This window comes from Callospermophilus lateralis, chromosome 8 (assembly GCF_048772815.1).
Source record: "Callospermophilus lateralis isolate mCalLat2 chromosome 8, mCalLat2.hap1, whole genome shotgun sequence".
In the NCBI taxonomy this organism is placed as follows: Eukaryota; Metazoa; Chordata; class Mammalia; order Rodentia; family Sciuridae; genus Callospermophilus; species Callospermophilus lateralis.
Window position 1 is genome coordinate 1,660,584 of NC_135312.1, and position 25,678 is coordinate 1,686,261.

A 25,678-nucleotide genomic window follows, 5' to 3' on the forward strand; every position below is an offset into this window, starting at 1 on the left:
TTGTATATGCTGTGGATCTTCACAAACATGTGCTGTTTAGCCGTCTACCATTGCAGTATCACACAAAACAGTTTCATCACTAAAACAAGCCCAGACTTTACCTGTTCACCATCACCTCCCCACCTAGCCCCGAACATCTGGCAACCACTCATATCTTCATGATCTCTACAGTTTTGCCTTTTCCAAAATGTCATATAATTTGGAATCATGGTATACAGTTTTTCCAGATCAGCTTCTCTCACTCACAAATTAGAGATTCATCCATGTCTTTTTGAGGTTTCATAACTTATTCCTTCGTATCACTGAAGAATATTCTTCTATATGGATGTATCATAGGTTGTTTATCCCCTCACCCACTGAAGGACATCTTGGTTTCTTCTGGGTTGGGGTAATAATTAGTATAGCTGCCATAAGCACTTGTGTCCAGGTTTTTGTGGAGACGTAAGTTTTCACATCAGTTTGATAAATACCTAGGAGGGTGATGGCTGGATCATACAGTATTTAGTTTTGTTTAAATGTGCCAAACTCTTCCAAAGCAGCTATATAATTTTTTATTCCCAGAAACAATGAATAAATTGTCTATTGCGCTACATCCTCACCAGCAATGATGACGATTTACAGCAATTTCAGTGATTCTAATAGGTGTGTAGTGGTATCAGTCTTAACTTCTCCTTCTCTTTCATGCTACACACTCCTCATAATCTTTCAAGTCTCAGCACAAGCCCTCTTTCCTTGAGGAAGAAGACTCTAGCTTCCTACTTGAGCAGGGTTTGGTGTCTGTTGCAGTGCCCTTGACAGCATTCTCCAAATATCAGACCAAATACTGACCACAGACTCATACAATTCAGGTCCTGGTTCCCCCTTTCCAGCTGCCCAGCATGTATAAAGTGCTTAATAAAATGTGTGGTCAATGCATGAATAAAGCCAAAGGGCATTAAAGCTCATCAGTAACTGAACACTGAGTGCACATGATATATAAGTGGCCATTTACATATCTTAACTCCTTAGTTCTACTGATGTCTTTTGCAAGCATCCAATATTCATTAAGTACTACTAGACATGGGGGCAGCAATTCAATGAATTCAGACACAAGTTCCCATCTATCATAAGGTGTGCATCATACACATAAATTACGGGACTCAAGGTTCACATGGACAAAACTGGAAAAGAATTACAGGAAATCTCCATGGGTGCTCTGAGAGAAAGGAAGAGTACTTCAGGTCCCTGAGGGGTGGTACTAGGAAATACATATGGTAAGCAGCCGTAGAACCATGTGTTCCTTTTGTAACCATCCTCCTCCAGCAAGGCCTTCCTGAAGGTAGTGGCAGTCCACAAGAGTTCTCCAATGCTGATGCCTTTCTCATCACTTTGCAGCAAGACCTGTGTGCCAGCCAGGCCTGTGAACATCTGCTCACATACAGGGTGTTACCTTCATACAAGCATACATGAAATGCTGTGCAGCTCCTGGATGGGCCTCTGGGATGAGTGGGGCACCCTCGGTCACAGATGGAAGCACACTGTCACAGGCTGCAGCAGCAAACAAGTCAGACACCACCCAGCAGACCAGATCTCAACACACAGGTAGGACTGTGCCCTTCTGAGGAAAAGGAAGAGAGAAATGATAACTACTTGCAGACACCACATGGCCAGGAGGGGCTGGGCTTCCATGGACCTCCTCAGGTGCACAGTTGGTTATCCATGCTGATTCCAAATAGTAATATCTGTACATTTCCACATGAGCCTTCAAGTCAGTTTGTTGGAGTCCATTGTGTATTATTTATGTCATGTCAGTTCATCCCCTTGAATTGACCACACATGAAAATGAACGCCCAGGTCCAACCCATAAGCTTGAACCATGAGACCATGCTTGTGAGGCGCTTGAACACTGGAGCTGAGCACAGGGTGAACAGAGTGAATACAATGCATTCGCACAGATGCAGGAGCTCTTAAAAAGTTCCCAAACTATGGACCTTTAAAAGCAAACTGGGATCATTTTCTTAGTTTTATTCTCTTCTAGGGTATAAACTTTTCTGCTGTTAGTGTGGATATAAAAGTGTACGAAAATCACTTTCAAGCTCCCTGTATAAATAAGCACAGCCAGATTCTCCAGAATATGGAGGTGCACCAGTGGGAAAGCCATGTGATTGACTTCTGCTGCTTACTCTGGGCAGACAAGTCTCTGGTGGCAGCTGGAGAGAAAGTGCCAGTGGTGGAAAGTAGGCACTGCAGGATTTGCTTTCATGGCGAACTTTGGTATGTACAAAGAAATAAGAGAACTTAGAAAAATTCAATGTTAAGAGCCTTTATTTCACATTCAGCAAAAGGTGAGGTGCCAAGGTGACATTTAATTCCACATGAGGCATTAGTTAAAATGTGAGTAGTTGTAAGTGAAATGCTAGGCAGGGGGAGTGTCAGCTGTGGGTGAAGGATACTATACCCCTGAGCATACTACCCATTGCCTTTCTGCTTGGGTGTCATGAGGGCCAGAGCTCCAAACTGCAGGTGCCAAGCCTGGGAGATGGGGGAATTCCAGAAACAGTAATGGCAACCCTGCTCTCACTTCATCCTCCCATGGCCTCTGGAATGAGGCTGCAGGGCCAGTGACAGGCACTGAAGAGTGAATAGAATAAAAGGTTATTTTCATACTAACATAGCAAAGGAGGTGTTACCTTGTTCCATTTAATGGATGAGAAAACTGAGGTTTCTATAAGTTAAGTGACTTGCTAGAGCCGCACATCTAGAAAATAAGCTGGTATTTAAACTCAAGTCTGTGTAAATCCAAGGCTCTGTTGCCTCTGTAGTCCTGTCAGATAATGTGGATGTTTCCTGAATGATTTTTCTTAAAACAAGGGAAAGTGAAACAAGCAAAAACCATAGCAACAAAAAATCATGAAAGGACAATTGAGACAGAGCACGAGAATGGGTCTTGCCAGGAAACCCAGCCCATGCACTGGATCCACCCAGCTCCTGGAGCCTAATCTACAGCCCAAGGGCAGTGTGGGCCCTGACTCTACATGGGGAACAGGACCCTGTAAGCGGCACAGTTGGCCCTGGGTGTACATCAGTGGCCCTCTCTGCCTAGACTACTCCTGCTGGTATGTCTCCCCTCTCCTTTGCCTCCTGAAAGCCATGGCTTAGTGTCCCCTCCTCAGGGAGCCCACCCTGACACCCCTATTCAAGATTGCACTCCCCTGTACTGTTCATCCTTTCCTTGTTATGTATTTTCCATATTATGATACTGTCTTTTGCATTATTGCTCATCTGATTTAATTATTGACTGTCTCATGCCCTGCACTCCTAGATTCCACAGGGCAAAGGTTCTGACAGATACAGCAGAATCACCTTAAAACAGCCTGGCCCACAGTAACTAGGTCATGAATGAATGAATCAATGGATGGATGGGGAGTAGCCGAAAACAGGATTGGAGAAGCAAGTGCCCTGGATGCTAAAAAAGGAGGTAGTCTGCACTGAGGGCTCTGGAGCAGTAGAGCTACAGGACTGATTTGCATTTCTGAGAGATCTTCCTGACTGAACAGAGTTGGTGGACTACAGAGCTGGTACCAGGAAAGGAGTCAACAAAGACTGTCCCAGAATGAGTGGTCAAGAAGGGCAGGGTGAGCCATGCCAGGAGGTAGTCCTAGAGGAGTGGTGACTAACTAGGTTCTGCAGGACTCTGGCCCAGGTGACTGAGTGACCTGAGGAATACCATCACCCACTTAGTGATCCCAGAGAGGCACATGTGGTTTTAAAATGGGGAGATCAGTGCGCCTTTTGAGATACCTGAAGGAAAGCTGAATGGAGAGTAACTGGAAGCTCAAGGGGAATTTGGGTGGGCATGCTGGTTAAGGAGGCACTGTGCAGTGGCCTGAGAAGAAAGGAGCACGGGAAGAGGTCTACTGCTCTGGGAATGGGACAACTCCCAAGGCATCTGACTTTCCAATATTTAGCCAAGCAGGCCGAGCTAGATGATTGGCACAGGCAGAGCAGCCACAAGGTGGGTGGGGCGGTGGGTGAGGAGAAATGGGACAGGCCTCCGGAGAGAAGCACTGGCTTCTGGCAAGCAAGCAAAGCAGGAGCCTGGGCTGTAGCTCAGGGGGGACAGCATGACTGAGAGGGAACAAGGTTACTCCACCTGTCCATGTCGGGCCCTGACAACGATTTTGAAGCACAGGGCACAATTCCTCAGGACAGAACCAGCATGTGAAATGGAATACAGTAGGGAACTGAGTCTGTGGTATCCACTATGGTACCTGCTCTGCCCTCAGCCCAGTGAAGAGGAAGTGCATGGAAAGCACTGGAAGACTCCCCTTCCCACTGTAAGTGACACATGAAATATACTCACTTCACTCTAAACAGAAGCAGAAAAACATAAATCATTAAATTATAGAGATTTTAAAAGCTCATTTGGGTTTCAAATAGTGGTACAGATTTAGTAATAATTACATGGTTTATGGACATTTTGCTAATAAATATTTTTTTTAATTTTTTTATTAGTTGCTCAAAACATTACAATGATCTTGACATATCATACATTTGATTCAATGCGGTACATAATCTTATTTTTCCATGTATACAATTGCAGGATCACATTGGTTATACAGCCACGTTTATACATAGGGCCATACTAGTGCCTATTGTATTCTGCTATCCTTCCTATCCCCTCCCTCCCCTCCCCTCCCCTCCCATCACCTCTTTCTACCCAATCTATTGTGACACATTTCTCTCTCTCTCTCTTTTTTCTTCCCCCTCACACCATCTTATATGTAATTTTGCGTAACAATGAGGGTCTCCTACCATCTTCTGTGCAATTCCCCTTCTCTCTCCCATTCCCACGCATCTCTCGTCCCTAAATAATGGTAATCTTCTTCTCATGCTCTTCCTCCCTGCTCTGTTTTGAGTCGCCCCATTTATATCAAAGAAGACATTCTGCATTTGTTTTTTAGGGATTGGCTAGCTTCACTTTGCATATTCTGCTCTAATGCCATCCATTTCCCTGCAAATGGCATGATTTTGTTATTTTTTAGTGCTGAGTAATATTCCATTGTGTATAAATGCTACATTTTTTGACCCAGCTATTCTCCTCTCCTTCTTGGCCATACCCAAAAGACCTTAAAAGAGCATACAACAGGGACACAGCTACATCAATATTCATAGCAGCACAATTCACAATAGCTACACCGTGGAACCAACCCAGATGCCCTTCAATAGATGAATGGATAAAAAAAAAATGTGGCTAATAAATATTTTGAAAGATATTTAAATTACATTGTATGGGAAGTGTATTTGTCAACAAAGCCAAAAAATAACTTGCCAATGATGTAAAGATCTTAATTAGAATTGTTCAGATGAGCTATGCAACATTTACATGATCATGAAGAAAAGAATGCATGAATGTCAGTGTAGGAGAACAAGGTTCTTCATGGGTGGTGCAGTCTGTGCCTTGAGGACAAACTCTAAGATCTTCACCAGAAAACAACTGACCAATGGCTGGTCCTTGAAAGACAGAACAGCACATTTCCTATTAGAACCAGGAAGATGAATGATAAGTAGCTCTTTTGGGGTACATTTCAAGGGGTACTGGTTAAGTTAAACCTATCTTACAGAGTAGGTTTAAAATTTGTAAACCTTATTTCTGCCAATTACAGGGAAAAGATAATCTTGCCACCTGTGGAGGATTCTGGATGTTTGGGTCATACAGCAGCCTCTCTTCCTTTTTCTTTAGAAAATGGCACTCAGATTGTCAGTGTGCCCCACATCTTTAAGCCAGCCAGCAGACCTATCCATCTCCAGGCCACAGAGATGAAGAAGATGCTTGCTGAGGGTGTCTGCAAATCTGTTTCCTCATCTTTCATGAAAGCTGCCCAGAGAGACATTTTTTCATCCCTTCTGGAGATAAACTGGGCAAACACACCAAATATCTACTAGGACTTTATACCTTGGGGCAGAGAGGACTGAGAAAAGGGGAGAAAGAAGCTGGACTAGTCCCTATAACTTAGATAGTAAGAATGAACCTTGCCCGAGAGACTAGCCTTCCTGAGACTTCTAACTCAGGAAAGGTAAGAAATACCCTTAAACTGTTGAAGTTGGCTTGAGTTTGGTTTTCTATTCATTCAGCTGAAAGTTCTTGATTGCACACATGGATTAACAGCATTGTAATGCTGGTTCAGGCATTTGAGGAAAGTAGAGCTCAGCCGTCCACCCATCCACCCCACAGGCTATCATTCTTCCACTCAGGCTCCTCCTTCCCAAAGGAGCGCCTGGGGAGCTATATGGCAGGGAAACCACACAACCCCCTCCACCAGGAGGGGGAGGTCCTATATCACCAGCGTGAGTTACCCTGACCCTTGCTGGCTCTGCTGCTTTCCATCCGTGCTCCCTGCCTCCTTCGCTTCTATGGGTGAAGAGTCCACAACAAGACTACAGTCTGACTGCACCATGGCCAGCATCTGATGTGCTTCTGCCAGCTTGGTCCTGGCCCTGATACCACCACCATATTCTGCAGCTCTGCTCACTCTGCCTGTGGACCTGACCTTGGCTGTACCTGTCACAGCTCCACTCTAGGGTCAAAAGAGAATCAGACACGTGGGGGCTTTCATTTCTGCATCAGAGGTGCTCCGGACCCAGGAGCTTCCAGCTCTATCCATGCCCTGGGGGACCAAGGAGACTTGGTGGGACAGAGCTACTTCAGTCCCACTATCCCCTGCCTTCCACATTGGATTGTGCTCCTGGAAGACTGCTTCCCCCAGGCTTCCAGGCTGGGAACAGAGTCTCAGTCTCCATGTATGGTGGTCTGTGGAGGGGTGGATGCCCCTCTACTGACTGTCCCTAGCCACCACTAGGGTTTCTACCCTGAGGGGCTGGGGTCAGAGCCCTTTCAGAGGCCCCACTAAGTTCAGTCCTGTGCTCTGCTTTGTGCCTTCCCTCTAGGCACTAATCCCAAGCTAGGGAGCTGTCATCCATTTCTAAAAAGTGGGCCTTCCCATGAAGCAGATCTAGATCCTATCTACTAAGTGGGTCCTTTATAATGTTAAAATGGGAAAATGCAAGGCTCTGAGTCAGAGGTGCTCCTGACCCAGGAACTTCCAGCTCCATCCATGCCCTGGGGGTCCAAGGAGACTTGGTGGGACAGAGCTACTTCAGTCCCACTGTCCCCTGCCCTCCCCATTGGATCGTGCTCCTGGAAGGCTGCTTCCCCCAGGCTTCCAAGCTGGGAACAGAGTCTCAGTCTCCATGTATGGAGACTAAAAATATAAAGCAGAACACTTTTAGATTGGTAGTGCCTGATTATTTTCTTTTCTTGGGACTAAACCCATCCATGGGTGCTCTACCACCAAGTTACATCCCCAGCCCTTCTAGTTTTTATTTTAAGACAGGTTCTCACTAAGTTGCCCAGGTTGCCCTGGAACTTGCGATCCTCCTGTCTCAGCCTCCTAGTAGCTGGGATTTGAGGCATGTGCACCTGACCTCATTCCTTTCTTATTCCTACTATGCTCTTTCACAAGCTCTAGTTGAAAGCCAGAGCTGAGCATGACTTCTTCATTCTCAGCAGTACTCCCTCATGAGAAGTAACAGGCCCAGCCCCAATGGCTCGCAGTCTCTCAGTAACAAAAGGTACTGGGAATAAAATATACAGCAGCAAATATTTCAAAATCATCCTTATGCTACAAGCTTTTTGTTCTGTTAAAGCTTCCACCAAAGAAACTTCTACTTCCAGGAAGGTGGCAGAAACATACTTTCTCCTACTAGGTACAACTAAAACCCTGGGCTCTGCATATACAGCAACCATTAGAAGACTCTGAAAAGTGGACAGAAGGCAGATTGACCAGTGACTGAAGGACACAAAGAATTACACAGAGCTGAATTCCACAATTTCCTTGTGCCTATTATGTCCTAGTCTGGGTTCTAGAGAAGCCAATGGCCACAGAAGATAACAACAACAAACAAACAAACAATAAAAAGCCTGCTCTAGTTGGTCCAAGGACCAGGAAAAGGGCAGCTTGCAAGATGGGAAACTTTAAACACTTGACTTCTCTAGTCAAGTGCCACAGAAAAGACTGGCTGAGTTAAGCAACAATTCTCCCACCTGGTAGTTAGCCAAGTTCCTCTTAGCAATCTTCCAGGAACTGACCCCTCACCCTGCCTGTGGGCTCTAAGTCCCCAGGGCCCCCTGCTGTATCTGGAGTTGAGTGCAATCTCTCTCTCTTATTACAATAGTCTTGAATAAACTCTGCCTTGCCTACTTAACTTTTGCCTGGTGTGATTTTTCTTTGAGAAAATATAACACATCAAAATGGGAAACATCCAGAGCAGTGCTGAGAGGAAACTTTCTAAAAACATTTTTTAGTTGTCAATGGACCTTTATTTATTTATATGTGGTGCTGAGAATCGAACCCAGTGCCTCACACATGCTAGGCAAGCACTCTACCGCTGAGCCCCAACCACAGACCCCTGAGAGGGAATTTTATAGCATTAAAAATGCACACATGATAGAAAAGAAAATGTCTCAAGAGCCTAGAAAAAGAAAAGCAAAACAAACCCAAATCAAGCAGAAGAAAGGAAATAATAAAGAACAGAAATCAATAAATTGAAAACAAAAAAGAATAGAAAAATCAGTGAAATGGGATAGGGTTGAGCCTCACTGGTAATGCTTGCCTAACATATGTGAGACACTGGGTTCGATTCTCAGCACCGTGTACAAATAAATAAAATAAAGATCCATTGACAACTAAATATTTTTTAAAAAAGAAAAATCAGTGAAACAAATAGCTAGTTATTTGAAAAGACTTATAAAACTGACAAGCTCTCAGTAAAACGAAGTCACAAGTAATCGATACCAGGATTTATACAGAAACTATCACTATAGACTCTGCAGATACTAAAAGGATAAGGGAATGCTCTAAACAATTATACCACGAGTTACACATTTAGACAAAATGGACCAATTCTTCAGAAAAAACAAGCTAACAAAATTCACCCATTATTAAATAGATAATATAAACAACCCTCTAACAATTAAGGAAATTGAATTCATAATTTAAAAACTCTCTAAAAGGAAATCTCTAGGGGCTGGGTTGTAGCTCAGTGGTAGGGCACTTACTTGCCTAATATGTGTGAGGCACTGGGTTTGATCCTCAACACCACATAAAATATATAAATACAATAAAGGTATCATGACCATCTACAATTAAAAATGCTTAAAAAACAAAAGAAATTTCTATGCCCATATGATTTCATTAGAGGATTTACACAATATCTTCCAGAAAACACAAAAGGAAAGACCATTTTCCAATCTTCATGACCCTGATACCCAAACCAAATACAGAACAATATCAGTCATGAATAAATACAAAAATCCTTTACAAATATCAGAATGTAGAATTCACAAATGTATTTAAAAATGTATGATCTAACAGTTGCACTCATGGGCATTTATCCCAGAGAAAGGACTTAAGTTCACACAAAAATTTAAAGCTCAATCTCCATAGCAGTTTTATTTATAATATCCTGAAACTGGAAACAACCCCAGGTGTCCCTTAAAACTAAACTGTTAGTCATACCTAGTAGCTTTAGGTGATAATAAATTATTCATGGGGAACTTAAATTTTTTAAAAAAATATCAGTTATTTTAAACATATTCTTTTGAAAGAATAATAAATTTTCTCAAAATTATAAGAAGTGTTTTATTAAATGAGTATTCACTATTTAAAATATTGTTAAGAAGACTCTCAGCTAGAATTAATTTAGGGTATTATCAAAATCCTTCCATGTGTGAGCCATTATGGAAAATGCTAGCTCTTCACATACACAAATAGTTAATACTGATTGAATATATGCACTGCTAGAGAAAATCCCTTTAGCTAATGAATATGAACCGTAAGAACTAATGCTTTCCCCTTACAAGGTTTCTCCCACAATGGCACATTAGCTGTATTTAGCACTCTGTAACTAAGACTTGAGTTCTGATTTTACTTTTCCCTTCCATGATATGAGCACCTGTCATGAGCAGACACCAGGCCTGCTTTGGGGGATAAAAATGCTGAGTGAGAAGGCCGCAACTAGTGAGAGGGGAATGCCATGGCAGGGCTGTGTGGAGGATGCATGGGGATTCACATCTCCAGTGACACTGCATTGTGCCAAGATTGTGTGAACAGAGACAAATACATGCAGGGCACATATCTGAGAGTCTAGAATCAGACCCACACATTTACCAAAATTATTGAATGACAGAGCTGTTACAAACCACCACAAATTCTTTTTTTTTAATTTATTATTTTTTATTGGTTATTCAAAACATTACAAAGATTGCAGAATCACATCGGTTACACATCCACATTTTTACATAATGCCATAATAGTAACTGTTGTATTCTGCTACCTTTCCTATCCTTTACTAACCCCCCTCCCCTCCCCTTCCATCTTCTCTCTCTACCCCATCTACTGTAATTCATTTCTCTCCTTAATTTTTTCCCTTCCCCCCTCAAATTCTCTTATATGTAATTTTGTATATCAATGAGGGTCTCCTTCCATTTCCATGCAATTTCCCTTTTCTCTCCCTTTCCCTCCCACCTCATGACTCTATTTAATGTTAATCTTTTCCTCCTTCTCTTCCTCCCTGCTCTGTTCTTGGTTGCTCTCATTATATCAAAGAAGACATTTGGCATTTGTTTTTTAGGGATTGGCTAGCTTCACTTAGCATAATCTGCTCTAATGTCATCCATTTCCCTGCAAATTCCATGATTTTGTCATTTTTTAGTGCTGCGTAGTACTCCATTGTGTATAAATGCCACATTTTTTTTATCCATTCATCTATTGAGGGGCATCGGGGTTGGTTCCACAGTCTAGCTATTGTGAATTGTGCTGCTGTGAACATCAATGTGGCAGTATCCCTGTAGTTCGCTCTTTTAAGGTCTTCAGGGAATAGTCCGAGAAGGGCAATAGCTGGGTCAAATGGTGGTTCCATTCCCAGCTTTCCCAGGAATCTCCATACTGCTTTCCATATTGGCTGCATCAATTGGCAGTCCCACCAGCAGTGTACAAGAGTACCCTTTTCCCCACATCCTCGCCAGCACTTGTTGTTGTTTGACTTCATAATGGCTGCCAATCTTACTGGAGTGAGATGGTATCTTAGGGTGGTTTTGATTTGCATTTCTCTGACTGCTAGAGATGGTGAGCATTTTTTCATGTACTTGTTGATTGATTGTATGTCCTCCTCTGAGAATTGTCTGTTCAGGTCTTTGGCCCATTTGTTGATTGGGTTATTTGTTTTCTTATTGTTTAATTTTTTGAGTTCTTTGTATATTCTGGATATTAGGGCTCTATCTGAAGTGTGAGGAGTAAACATTTGTTCCCATGATGTAGGCTCCCTATTTACCTCTCATATTGTTTCTCTTGCTGAGAAAAAACTTTTTAGTTTAAGTAAGTCCCATTTGTTGATTCTAGTTATTAACTCTTGCACCACAAATTCTTAAGATAGCAATAGTTACAATAAGCAGTAACCAAATGGAAAAAATAATCAGACTTCTACTTTATACCAATGTAAAAACAAGTTCCACTGAGACTAAAGACCCAACGTTAAAAAAAAAAAAACTTTGGAGAGATAATTTGAAAATATTTATAGTCTCTGTACGAGGAAATTTTCCTCAAATAAAACACAGAAAACCAGGTATAGTGGCACATGCCTGTGGTCTTAGCTTCTCATGAAGCTGAGTTGGGAGGATTGCTTGAACCCAGGAATTCCAGACCAGCTTGGGCAACACTGTGAGACCCTGTCTCCAAAACAAAACAAACAAAATAAAGAACCAAGCCACTAGAAAGTACAAACCATAAAGACTACAAATTTGGTGAAGATGTAGACTACAGCATAAAAAAAAAATAGATTTGAAAGAAGATACTTATATAAGTCAACAGAAGACTAATATTATAATAAAGAGCTTTTATTACATATTAATAAGTAAAAGACAAGCCATAAATGGAAATTAGGGAAAGGAAATAAATAGATAAGTCATTGAAAAAAATCTTTGATGACCAGTACTCATGAATGTAGGCTTGCCCTCATTCGTAATTAAAGTAATGAAATGAAACCGCAATGAGATAGTTGTTTACCTTTGTCAGACTGGCAAAAACTCCAGAGTCTGGCAAAACAAGTGTGGTGGAGTCTGTAAAGCAATGAGATCTATGCCACAGGTCAGAGTATCCTGAGGACATGTCTTCCAAGTGGAAACCAGAAGAATTAACAGGCAGCCACCAGCCAAAGAAGGCTGGGATCTGGGAGAAGAAAAAGTTACATGATTGTCAAGAACAGTGGCCTGAGGGCCAAGGAACACATGAGGGCACAGGAGTCAAATCATATCAAAGTGCTGCCACATACGACAAAATGCAAGTTGGACTCCAACCCAGCTAAGAACTAAAAAGCAAGTATAAACATGCTAGTGAAACACTAGATGTATAGTTAGAAAAATAAGGAAAACTGCAGGGGATAAAGAACTCACTGACGAAAGAATTAAAGCAAAAACCCAGCTCAAAAAAATGTTTTTAACATTTCCAAATAATAATACAGTGGTAACTTTAAAAAAAATTAATTACTAACCTAAGAAGAAAAATGAGAACTCAAGACACTGTAGAATTTGTAAAAAATACCAAGTGAAAGGTCAGATATTTTGAATTTCATAATGCTAATAGATTCTGAGCCAGTGTCACGAGTGGTACTATAGTGAAATGAGCACATTGGCAAAAACTGACCCCACTGATGTAGAAACACTAGCAGGACATTTAAAGCCATGTGTGATAAGGAGGTATTGGATGGAAGAATGTGGCTCCTGGCAAGTACAGTGAGAGCAAAGGTCCTCAGCAACTCCTATGAGAAGGCCTTTGTGAAACACACAGTAGTTCTACAAGGGAGGTACAAAACAAGGACAGACAGGCCTGAACCCCAAAGTACCTGAGTCAGAGGAAGAGAATTCAGACAAAGTGATGACCTCATAACCACCTCTATGGGTCAGGCCTCAAGTGCAAACATGGCAGGCCAGCATGAGGAAGAGGCATGGCCATGTTGTCAACTCCTAATCTGGATGGCCAGTGTGTCCAAGAAAATGGGGAAAATCTAACTGAGCTATGGCAGGACAGGAGGACCAGGAGAGAGGGCACAAATAACACTTGCTGAAGATATATCCTCTGAGCAGAAACCAGGAGATGATCCCAAACCAGAAGACTTTGAGACACTAAAGACAATTCAAGAACAGATCACACAGGCAGTTTTCCATTCAATCAATTTCCAGTTCCAGGTAGAGAGAAATCAGGGAGAAAAGGAATTTCTAGGATTTAAAACCTGGAGAGGTAAACATAAGTTAACAGGCTGTTACAACCCAGTATCATAAGTGTCATGATTGGAAAGTACAGGGACACCAGACTGAAGTTCTGACAAAACTGCCAGTGATTGATGAACCATTCCAATTTAGGAAGACATAAGAAGGTAACATTTCAGATGAATTAAAAATACTAGGTGGGAATTTTTACTCCATTTTGGATGTACCAAATTGAAAGGAAAGTTACAGTGAGGAAAAGCCAGACAATACATAAAATCAATTTTCTTGAGGCCATTAGAGAGCTAAATATTCAGTTGAGAACTGATGTTTGCATGTGTGTGACAAAACTACCAACGTCTGTAGAAAACCATCTGAAGGAGTAGGTAACAAGGCCCTGTGTTCATACAGGGCCAGGAAAAGATCTGTTCCCATCAGTCATCTTGAAAGGCTCAGTATTCACTTGGTAGAATACTCCAGAAGGTCTTTCCTCAAGGGAGGAGAATAATTAATCTTAGAGCACTTCTCTGGTCCTGCCAGATGTATCATAAAAGCAAGATCAGAAGGAATAAACTACTTCCAAATAACTCATCCCAGAACAAAGCTCAGTAATACATATTTTTTAAAGTTATCAATGAATCTTTATTTTATTTATTTATATGTGGTGCTGAGAATCGAATTGAGTGTCTCACACATGCTAGGCAAGCGCTCCACCACTGAGCCACAACCTCAGCCCCAAGCTCAGTAATATTTATGGGAATTCAAAAAGATCCAGTACTCAATCACGAGAATCCATAATGTCTACCATTCACACAAAGACCACCCAGTCATTCAAAGAAACAGTAAAGTGATGAATAATGGAAAAAACTACCTGTTAAAACTAACTAACAATGGACACAGATGTTGAAGTTAGCAGCCATGGACAGTTATAATTATTATAACTGCATTTGTTATACTGAAAAAATAAGTAGAGACATGGAAGGTACAAAAAGATTCAAAGTGAGTTTCTAGTAATGAAAATTGTGATGTCTAATATGAAGAACATATGTAACAGGATTAAGAACAGATCCAAAAGGATAAAAGAAAAGATTAGTTAACCAGAAGACATACTAGCATCATCTGGCTGTGTGGTTTGAATCTTAAATGTCTCCCAAAAGTCATGTGCTGGGGCTGGGGCTGGGGCTCAGTGGTGGAGCACTTGCCTTGCACGTGCAGGGTTCTGGGTTTGATTCTCAGCACCACATAAAAATAAATAAAGTATAAAATTTTTTTTAAAGTCATATGCTAAAGACTTTAGGCACAATATGGAGGAAGTAGGCCTAGTTGAAGGAAGTTAGGTCACTGGGGACTTGCCTTTGAAGAGGGATATTGGGACTCCAGCTCCTGTCTCTCCTTCCCTCTCTCTCTCTCTTCCCAGAGGCCTTGAGGTGAGCAGGTTCCTCTAACAAGTGCTCCCTGCCATGATGTTCTGCTTCACCACAGACCCAGGGGGTCAAGTGACCAAGGTTAAAACCTCTGAGCCAAAATAAGTTTTTCCTCCTTTTATGTTGTTTTCTCAGGTATTTTGACATAACAATGGAAAGCTGACTGACACTCTCTCTAAATTGAAATAGGTGAAAAATCCAAGAAAAAGAAGAAAGGTGAGTTTCAGTGAATTGTGAGACGAAGTCAAGTGGCCTAATATATGTGAAGTCCCCAGAGGAAAGGAGAGAGAAAGAGGGCCATTAAAAGTACATGAATAAATAATTTCCAGTAATTTTTTTTTGTACCAGGGATTGAACTCAGAGGCACTCAACCACTGAGCCACATACCCAGCCCTATTTTGTATTTTATTTAGTGACAGGGTCTCACTGAGTTGCTTAGGGCCTCGCTTATGCTGAGACTTTGAACTTGTGATCCTCCTGCCTCAGCCTCCTGAGCTACTAGGATTATAGGCATGTGCCATCATGCCTGGCAATTTTCAGCAATTTTACAAGTCTGCTAAAAACTATAAACTCTTAGATCCTAAGAAACTCAATGAACCACAAACCTAGGAGATATGAAAAAACTACATCAAGGTACACCATAATCAAATTTCTCAAAATTAGAGATAAACAGGAAAAGCTAAAAGCTGTCAGCAAAAAAAAAAAAAAAAAGATGCACTAGGTATAGAGAAACAAAAACAATAATGACAAGATTTATTGTCAGAAACAAGGTAAGAAGAAAGTAACATCTTCAAAGTGCTGAGAGAAGAAAGCTTTCAACTGAGAATTTTATACCTTGCAAAAGTCACTTTCAGAAAATAAAAGAGATAAAGACATTCCAGCACTATAAAAGGCAAAAGCAGACTAACACTACAAGAAATATTTAAGGGGTGGGGGATACAGCTCAATTGGTAGAGTGCTTACTTAGCATGCACAAGGCTCTGGGTTCAATCCCTAGTACCACCAAAGGGGGGGGGGGGAGAAGAAGAAAGAGAAGAAAGAAAGAAAGAAAAAAAGAAATGTTTAAGGATGTTGTTTAGGCAGAAGGAAAATGATGCCAAATAGAGGTCTGGGTGTACTCAGGACTGAAGAGCACTAGAAATGATAACAACATGGGCAAATATTCAGGATGTTTCTTATTTAAATCTGTTAAGAGATCACGAGGGCTGGGGCTGAGGCTTGGTAGTAGAGCATTTGCTTAGCATTTGTGAGACCTTGGGTTGGATCCACAGCAGCACACCCCCCCAAAAAATCATGAGCTGCTTAAACAAAAATAATTTTAAAATATTGTAGTATTGTGGTATTTATGTACAAAAGACCCAGATCCAAGAGCCAAAGTTATAAAACTACCAACAAGCAGCCATCATTGAAATAGATTAAAAAATTCTATATACAATGTTAGCAAATCTAATCCAATGATATATAAAAATAATACATTCCTGGGCTTTATTCTAGAAATAAAGAATTGGTTTGACATTTGAAAACCTATCAGTGTAATTTATCATATTAACAAACTAAAAAAGAAAATCCACATGATGATCTCCATGAATCAAAATGGAATTAAACAAAATCTAACATCCATATAAAAACTCTTAGCAAACAATTAATAGAAGGGAACATCCTCAAGCCAGTTAAGGGTACTTATGTTAAATCTATACCAATGAAAGACTGGATGCTTTCCCATGAGTTCTGGAACAAGACAAGACATCTGCTCTCACTACTCCTATTCAATGGGGTGCAAGATGCTTTATTTATTGCCATCAGGCAATAAGATGAAATTTTAAAAAATGATATAAGAAAGGAAGAGTAAAACTTTCTTAATTCACATATAACGTGATCATCTATATAGAAAATCTGATGGGATCTGCAAAAATAGTTACTAAAACAAATAAGTATGCTTATCAAGGGAGCAGAATGCAAAATCAAGTAAAAACCATATTTCTATATACTAGCAATGAACAAATGGGAATTGAAACAAAAATCCCATCCATAATAGTATAAAAATATGAAATACTTAGATATTTGGCCAGGTACAGTGGTACACATTTATAATCCCAGCAACGTGGGAGACTGAGGCAGGATGATTACAAGTTCAAGGACAGTCTTGACAATATAGCCAGACCCTATCTCAAAACAAAAAATAAAAAGGGAGAATATTCAAGATGGTGGGCTAGAGGAAGGCTGCATTCCTAGTTGTTGTGACTTGGGATTCAAGCAGCAAAGCACTACTTCTCTGCAAGGTGGGTCAAAGAGGGATTTCACTAAAACCCAATTTTGGACAGAGTGTCTTAAAGTCTCAGAGATTTGGGTACATTAAATAAAGAAAAAAGACTACATGGGTGCCACACTGGTTGAAGCAGCAGCAGCAACAGTGGTAGCTGCATTGGTCCAGCACAGAGGGAAGGAAAACAAAGAGAAATACAATGAACAGATTTAGTGCAGAAAAACCTGAGGTCAGAAAAGCAGCCTGCCCTTAGCTGATCCCGAGGCTGCACTGTGCACTGGTGCTTGAAAAGTGCCCATGGATCAAAACTGGCCATGGTGAGCTGAGGTAGAGCCATCTTGAGGATGCTATGCTACAACTTCTGCTGATGTGGGAACTGACAGATTTGAGCAAACATAGGTATACTGTGCTGGCAAGTGCCTTCTGTGTAGCCAGGAACGTGCCTAGCCTAGCAAAACAGGCACAGAGAATATTTTACCCAGAGAAATTCAAGTGGGAAAAGTGAAGGGGGCCCAACTCCCTTCCCTCTTAAGTCTGGTGGCTCACATAACCAGCTGCAGTGAGTTAGCAATCTGAACAGGTGAGTGTGAATATACTCAGGGTGTGTTTGTGGGAAGCAGAGGGGGTGAAATATTGGCTTCCTTGCCCTGTTCCCAAGTAGAATCCTTGGGAGGCTCCTAAGATTCAGACTCCCAGCAGAGATTGGCAATTACCAGGTGCTAGTGGTGTGATCTAATCTCTCCAGAGACGACACCACCTAGCAAAGCCCCTGCGGCCTGATTAGACTTGAGCCCAAACTGCTGGAACTCCACAGTGTCCTACCCTGGGAGTGCATAAATCTGGTCTGTGTAGACAAAATTCCAATTGACAGTACTTCCCCTCCCATCCTACTGGGGAGAAGAGAAACTGAGAGTTATTTGAACCAGCTTCAGTCTTAGGCTATACCAACTGGCAGCCTGGTGAGCAACACAGAAAGACAAAAAAGGGTTAACAACCCCTAGCCCTAGCTCTCACTCTCACTACATTGTCCAAGAAAAAACTGAAAGAAAGACACTCAGGCATAGACAGTGTCCATCTATTCTTTTTGACTAATTTGACCACCTCAGTGGAAATGATTCCTTAATTTTTCACTAAGAATCATTTTTTTCCTTTGTTCTCTGTGTGTTTTCACTGTGCTTATTTGTTCTGTTTTGTTTTTCATTTGTCTGTTTTTCTTTTTTGCTAATAGTCAAATTCTATTGTTTGATGTTTTGCTCTTCCTTTCACCTTTTTACATCTTTTTTGACTCCTCCTTCCTTATAACCATCACATCCAACATCTCTTCTACATTTTGTTAACTTTTTAAAATTGTGAACTCTTTCCTACCTTCCTATCACATTTTATTTTCTCTTAACTATATTCTTACCATCTTTTAGCATAATTGGTTTATATAACTCCTGTCCCCACCATTAATGCTGTGGTAATTATTACTGCTATGAATGACAGTTGACACCTGTAGTTTGCTTTAATGTCAGATATAGTTCACGGTTACTTTTCGTTTTTTGCTGTTGGCAATTGCTGACCCTACTATTCCTGTTTTTTTTTTTTTTTTTTTTTTTTTTTTTGTGTGTGTGTGTGTGTGTGGTAATTAACATTGTAGATGTCATAGTAGGAACCAAGTATTTAGTTTAATACTGTATATTGTTTGCATTGGTGGCTATTATTGTTTGTTTCCCCCTATTCTGAGAGGTACTGGGAACCTATAGGTTCATCGGGTAGAAATTGGTGCTGCTGAACTAAACTTGACCAAAAGACAGCCACCTTGCTTCACACACAAATTAATGACACTGAATCTTCAGCTATTCTTTAATTGAGAGAGAGAGAGAGAGAGAGAGAGAGAGAGAGAGAGAAACTCAAGCTAATGAACAGGCCCCAAGTAGAAAGAGCTACTGGTAGAGCCAGGTGTGGTAGTGCACACCTGTAATCCCTGGGGCTTGGGAGGCTGAGGCAGGAGGATCTTGAGTTCAAATCCAGCCTCAGCAAAAGCAAGGCACTAAGCAACTCAGTGAGACCCTGTATCTGAATAAAATACAAAATAAGGCTGTGGTTGAGTACCCCTAAGTTCAATCCCCAGTTACCCCCCAAAAAAGAAATGGTTAGGGGTGGGCACCCTGGTCCTACAGACATCCATTGCTATAGCAAAACAGAATAAAATAACACAAAGACACCATACCTACAAGGGGTTCTCAATCCAGATCACTCTAGGACACTTGGACAAGTGAAGATTGTGCCCCCAAAAGGCCCTCACATAAGAGTGGAGAGAAATCCTTCTAACAGGTGCATAAAACCCACTACAAAAATATAAGAAGTAGGAAAAAGCTAGATAACATGACATCTTCTAAAGTTCATAATTCACCAGCAAATGACCCCCAAAATATTGAAGTGGATGAAATATCAGAAAGAAATTCAAAAGAATCATTATAAAAATTATAAGCACATTCCAAGAGATGACAGAAAAACAAATGAATTAAGGAAGTCAGTACAAAATATGAATGAGAAATTCAATAAGGAGATAGAAATATTGAAAAATAACCAAACAGAAATCTTGAAATGAAAGATACAGTAAATCAAATAAAATGTTCAATTTGTCTAATAGAATAGGCCATGCTGAAGACAGAGTCTCCAAGCTGGAAGACAAAGTGACTCGAATTAAACATTCAGACAGTATTAAAGAAAAAAAATAACCATGACCAAAATATACAAGAACTTCAGGATAACAAGAAGAGACCAAATTTTAGAATCATTAGAATTGAGAAGGGTTGTGAGGTGTGGGCTAATGGAAAGGGTAACTATAATTAATAACAGAAAAATAATAGAAAAATTTCTAAACTTTCAGAATGAGATGGAAATCCAGATACAGAAGGCATTCAGAACCCCAATAGACAATATCAAAAAAAGAACCTCTGCACAACACATTATAATTAAAATGCAAAACACAGAGAACAAGCATAGAATTTTTAAAGCTTCAAGAGAATAATGTCAGGTCACATTTAGAGGCAAGCCAATCAGAATCACTTCTGATGGCTCAGCATAAACTCCTCAAGCCAGGAGGGCTTGGAATGATGTGTTCCAATTCCTAAAATAAAATAAGTTTCAACCAAGATTGCTCTACCCAGCAAAGATAATTTGAAATTGAACATGAAATTAAAACTTTCTTTAATAAGCAGAAGCCAAAAGAATTCATGACTACTACACTGGCACCATGGAACTTACTTGAAGAAACAGTGCACACAGAATAAACAAAAAACATACCTCAGAGCTCACAAAAGAACAAATATGATTTTAAGAGTAGCTAAGCAAATGATAAATAGGACCAAATTAAACATTGGAAATAAATAAAAGTGGCCAGAATTAGCTCTCTATAATAATATTATTGAATATAAATGGTCCCAGCTCTCCGATTAAAAGACATAGGCTAGAAGAATGGATTATAAACCAAACCTAACTATATGTTGTTTGCTATAGACACACCTGACATGTAAAGACAGCCAGAGGCTGAAAGTAAAAGAATGGAAATTGATATACCATGCAAATGGAGACTGAAAACAAGCAGGAATAGCAATTCTCATATCTGATAAAGCAAATTTCACACAAAAATTAATCAAAAGAGACAGAGAAGGTCATTATTGTTGCATCTTCTTGTTGAATTATTATTATGAGGGAGTGTTAAGTTTTTCTCAGAGTGAGAAAGCGAAACTCTTTCCTTAAAATGGCAGCTGTCACTTAAGATGGCCATCCAGGTGCTAAGCAAGGATCTTATAAAGGTGGAGACAGATCACCTAAAAATCAAAGGGAGATCAGTAGACAAAAGGGACCAAGAGGTGGGAGGCGGGGAAGGAGAGGAGAAGTGCTGGGGAGTAATTCTGGCCAAATTACATTGTTATATTGCGTGCATGTACAAATATGAAACAACAAATTCCATCAATATGTATTGTATGACTACAATGTACCAATGAAAAATGTGGAAAAAAATAAAATAATTAAATAAAAAGGTCTGGAGATGGAGCTCAGGAGTAAAGTGCTCTGAGTTTGCTCTCCAATATTGAAAAAGAGAGAAATCTGACAAAATATACAAAAAAACCTATACTCTAGAGACTACAAATCCTTACTGAGAGAAATTAAAGAAGGCCTAAATAAATGAGGAGATTCACCTTTTTCATAGGATGAAAGACTAAATATTAAGATGTCAATTCTTTCAAATTGAGTTCTATATTCAATGTAATCCCAATGAAAGTCTTAGTAAGAATTTTTTTCAGAAATTAACAAGTTGCTGATTAAGGAACATATAGACATGGAAAAGATCCAGAATAACTAACATCTATAAAAAAAATAATGCTGGGAACACTTGTCCAATTAAAAAACTTGCTAGAAAGGTACAATAATAAAAACAGTATAGTATTGGTATAGTATAGGTAACTACAGCATATTTTTATCCATTGGCAAAACTATGGGCAAAATTCAGAGTACAGAAATAAACCCTTATATTTATGGTGAACTCACTTCTGACAAAGGTGCCATGACAATTAAATGGGGGAAAGAATGGTCTTTTCAGTAAATGGTGCTAGGACAACCAGATAGTCACAAATAAAAAAGATGAATTGAGACACTTAACCTCTTACCATGTATAAAGCATTGATTCAAACCGAATTATAGACTGAAATATAAAACTCTAAACTATAAAACACATATAGAAGAAAACAGAATAAGATCTTTGTAATCTTGCTTTAGGCAAATATCTCTTAGATAAAACACCAACAGCACTAACAGAAGGTATAGGTCAACAATTGGAAGAGCTGAATATGAACAGGCAGACTGGAGAAGCAGACCAGAATCTAATATACTATCATAGAGGCAGTAATTCACATTTGTCCTACTCAGTCCTTTCTAACAGCTTAGTATTGAACACAAGGCCAGGGTCAAAAGTGTGAGACAGAGTCAGAGTAACAAAGCCTCAAATTTCAGGCTAGAAGATCCAAAAAAAGGAATTGCCAAGGAACCAGAAATAACAGGAGAGATCATGGAGAGAAAGAAGCTCAGGAAAACAATACCACAGAGTTGTTAAAAAACCTCTGGGCTCAGCCTCTAGCTGCTGTGTTGTTCTCATCCTGAATAGTACCTGGGGGCTGACTTTTAGATGAACCAACAGAATACAACTCAATTCCTAGACTGACCACTGGGCGGCTGCCAAGTGGAAATACCTAAATAGCACTGCAGAGGCTTTGTCAAGTGAACATTCAATGCCACCACAGCATGCTGTTGACAGGACTCTCAGCTGAAACTGACCAGGCAGGCTGCCCACTAAGAAAAAAGTATCAACATTCTAATGGAATTTTAAAATGATACCCAGATTCATAATATTCTGTATGTCTAACAAATAACTCAATATTACTGCACATATAAAGAAATAGGGAAATCTCAACTTGCATGGGAAAAGGCGATCAAAAGATGCCACTCAGGTCATAAAATTTTGCTATTTTCTGACAAAAACTTTAAAACAGTTGTTGTAAAAATGTTGCAATGTGTTTATTTATTTACCTTTATTTTATTTTTTTATATGGTGCCAGAGATCAAACCCAGTGCCTCATGCATGCTAGGCAAGCACTCTACCACTGAGCCACAACCCTGGCCCATCCAATGTGTTTATTATGTATAAGTTATGGAGACTGGAGCTGAATCCATTGACTCAATTATTTTTCACAGTTCTTAAATAAACCATAACCTGTTACTGCTTCATTACAAAGTCAAAATACAGGAAAAGATGTAGGTAAGCCATAAGACAAAAATATTCCACATTTTCCTAATATCAGAAACAACCACAAGCACAATAACATGAATAACATGAGGTGGCAATGAGCTGCAGCAGAGTCAGCTGTTAGCAGTGACTTTCCCTTGAGAGTTTGTGTGTGCATCATAAAATTGGGGAAATAGTTTTATAGAAAACTATAAAAATATGGAAAACAATGTGTTATTATTTGGATGGGTGTCCCCCAGGAGTGTTCACAGGTGAGATGATTAGATCACAGGAGCTGTAACTAATCAGTCCATCCTAGTTTGAATGGGCTAACGGGGTGGTTAACTGTAGGCAGGTGGGTCATGGCTGGAGAAGGTGGATCACTGGGTATGTGCCCTGGAAGGCTGCATCTTCCTTGCAGCCCCTTCCCGTGCCCCTCTCTCTGCTTCCTAGCCACCATGAGGTGAGCACTTTTCCTTTGCCATCACCCTCCCACCATGATCTGCCTCATCTCATGCCCATAGCAATGGAGTCAGCCCACCATGGAATGAACCTCTGAAACTGAACCAAATAAACTTTTCCTTCTCTAGGTTGTTTTCCTTTTTTAAAATATGTTTTGGTTGTATGTGGACACAGAACCTTTATTTTATTTATTTGTTTTTACATGGTGCTGAGGATCAAATAAGTGTCTCACATGTGCCTTGTAGGCAAGTTCTCTACTGCTGAGCCACAATCCCAGCCCTCTAGGTTGTTTTTTTTTTTTTTTTTTAAGTTGTAGTTGAACACAATACCTTTATTTTTTATTTATTTATTTTTATGTGGTGCTGAGGATCGAAGCCAGTGCCTCACAGGTGCTAGGTGAGTGCTCTACCGCTGAGCCACAACCCCAGTCCCGCTTGGTTGTTCTTATCAGATATTTTGGTCACAGTGAGGAAAAGCAGAATAAACACAATTATAATTTATTTTAAAAAATATTAATCAGGGCTGGAGATAATATAACTCAGTGGTAGAGTGCCTAGCGGGCATGACGCCTACACTTGATCCCCAGCACCACATACACACAGACAAAATTATCAATTGTATTTTGTGCACTTTAAGGAAATAATGCAATTCAAACTCCAGCCATCTTATGGCAATAATATCTGGTTAAATAATAGCTGGATTCAAGTTTTATGTATTAAAAAATACAAAAGCACTGAAGTTATAGGAAAATAGAGATAAACATTCAAATAACCTTGGACCAAGACAAGACTGCTTGAGATGATACAAAGGCAGAACCAACAAGTGACTGCAGTACAGGGAGAGCCCTTGGCGACAGTAGGGAAAGCACTGCCACCCACGACTCATGGCAGGGACAAGGGCTATGTGCAGTTGGAAGGAAATCTGATAAATCTATGAAAAGTAAAAAGGGTATAATATCCTTTGACCCAGGGACCCCCATACCTGAAAATCTGCCCCATGAAAACACAAAGCCAATATAACAGGACACAACACATGACACTTACTCAGAGGGTGGCCATACACCATGCCCTGTGGAGGGCACACACTGACAAGAACAAAGAGGGCCTGTCAGATGGCCTGTGGTGTTCCCACAAGCAGGTGCTGACAGAGATAAGCAAGAGCAAAGAAAATTCTAACTCAGAATTACCCTGGGTTCAATCCATAGCACCATGGAGCAGGGAGGGGGACACATCATTTTATCGCAAGACAGAATATATATTTAAAAATTTTTAAAAATGGAGAAAAGTAATTCAACATTTTATGATGGGGTTAACCTTTACTATAGAAAGAGCTTTATTATACCAATAGAAAAAAATAAACGTCCACAGAGAAATGGCCAATGTTACCAGCAGGCAATTCATGGAAGAAAAATCGTTGTATGTAGTCAATCTCACCAACATTTTTGAAAGAATAGACATTTTTAAAAAGAGTTTGAAAGTATTAACCAAAATGAAAGCTGTGTTGGTGGAATCAGGGAACCGTGCCTTGTACATCACACCGTGTGATGGAAACACAACTCTTCTGGAGAACAAGTTAGCAATGAAAAGCCTCAAACAGACACAGCTATCTTGACTCAGAAATTCTCTCTCTAGGAATTCATGCTATGGAAATCATCAGAAAAACACATATAGGTATGTTTATGGCATCTCTCCATAAAATAATTAAAATTGAAAACCATCTAAAAGCCCATTAGCAGAGAGAGAGTCAATGCACAGATGGCAATGCACCTGTTGAAACAAGGATGCAGACTTCCAGTTAAATCAGTGGCTGAATGTTTGTGTGGTGTTTATACCTCCTCTTTTGAAATGTTCATCAAAAATAACAGAAAAATAAGCATTTTATTGCATTGAAAACCTGAGAGGAGGTTTTCCAGCACTGTTGGGAAATTTCTCAAAGAGAGTAAAGTCCAGAAAGAGGTTAATCTAGACATGTAATGGAAAACAGGAACTTAAAACCCCCAACAGGAAAAAACAAGGTCCTCCATAAAAGTGAGTTTTGCCAACAGAATTCCTGAGTAACTCCCACATGAGAAGCATCATCAACTCAGAGAACTCACAGTGCATGTGGTTATTGAGAAATAAACCAAAGGGCAGTGAGATGGTAGTACCTTCTCTCAGAGGCGCGGGTTGGTGTTAGTATGAGAATTAATGTCACTTAGTTTTACTATTGCTGTCAGCAAGGTCTAGACCAGAGGAGCTCCATAAAGGGATGCCCAAGTGATGCCTTCCTGGAAGGGTACTAGTCCCAAGTGATAGCTGAGACCCAAGAACTTATGGCCCCAGAACTGGTGGCCTGGCCCAAGAGGATCCACCTCAATGCCAGCCCCATTCTCCTCCTTACACAGCCACTACCAACAGGTCAACAGGGTGCCCCTCCTGCCCATATGCATGGGCTACACTCTATGTAGAGGTGCCCAGATGAAG

At 40.3% G+C, this 25,678-nt stretch overlaps 1 protein-coding gene and 1 long non-coding RNA gene across 2 annotated transcripts in view; one reads left to right on the top strand and one right to left on the bottom strand.

Moving 5' to 3' along the window:
- Positions 1-25,678, bottom strand: part of Poln (DNA polymerase nu) — a 172,972-nt gene that overhangs the window by 73,440 nt on the left and 73,854 nt on the right. The window lies entirely within an intron of this gene.
- Positions 4,061-8,244, top strand: LOC143406021 (uncharacterized). The gene is made up of 2 exons (XR_013092154.1): positions 4,061-4,316; positions 5,646-8,244. It is a non-coding gene; the product is annotated as an uncharacterized LOC143406021 (long non-coding RNA).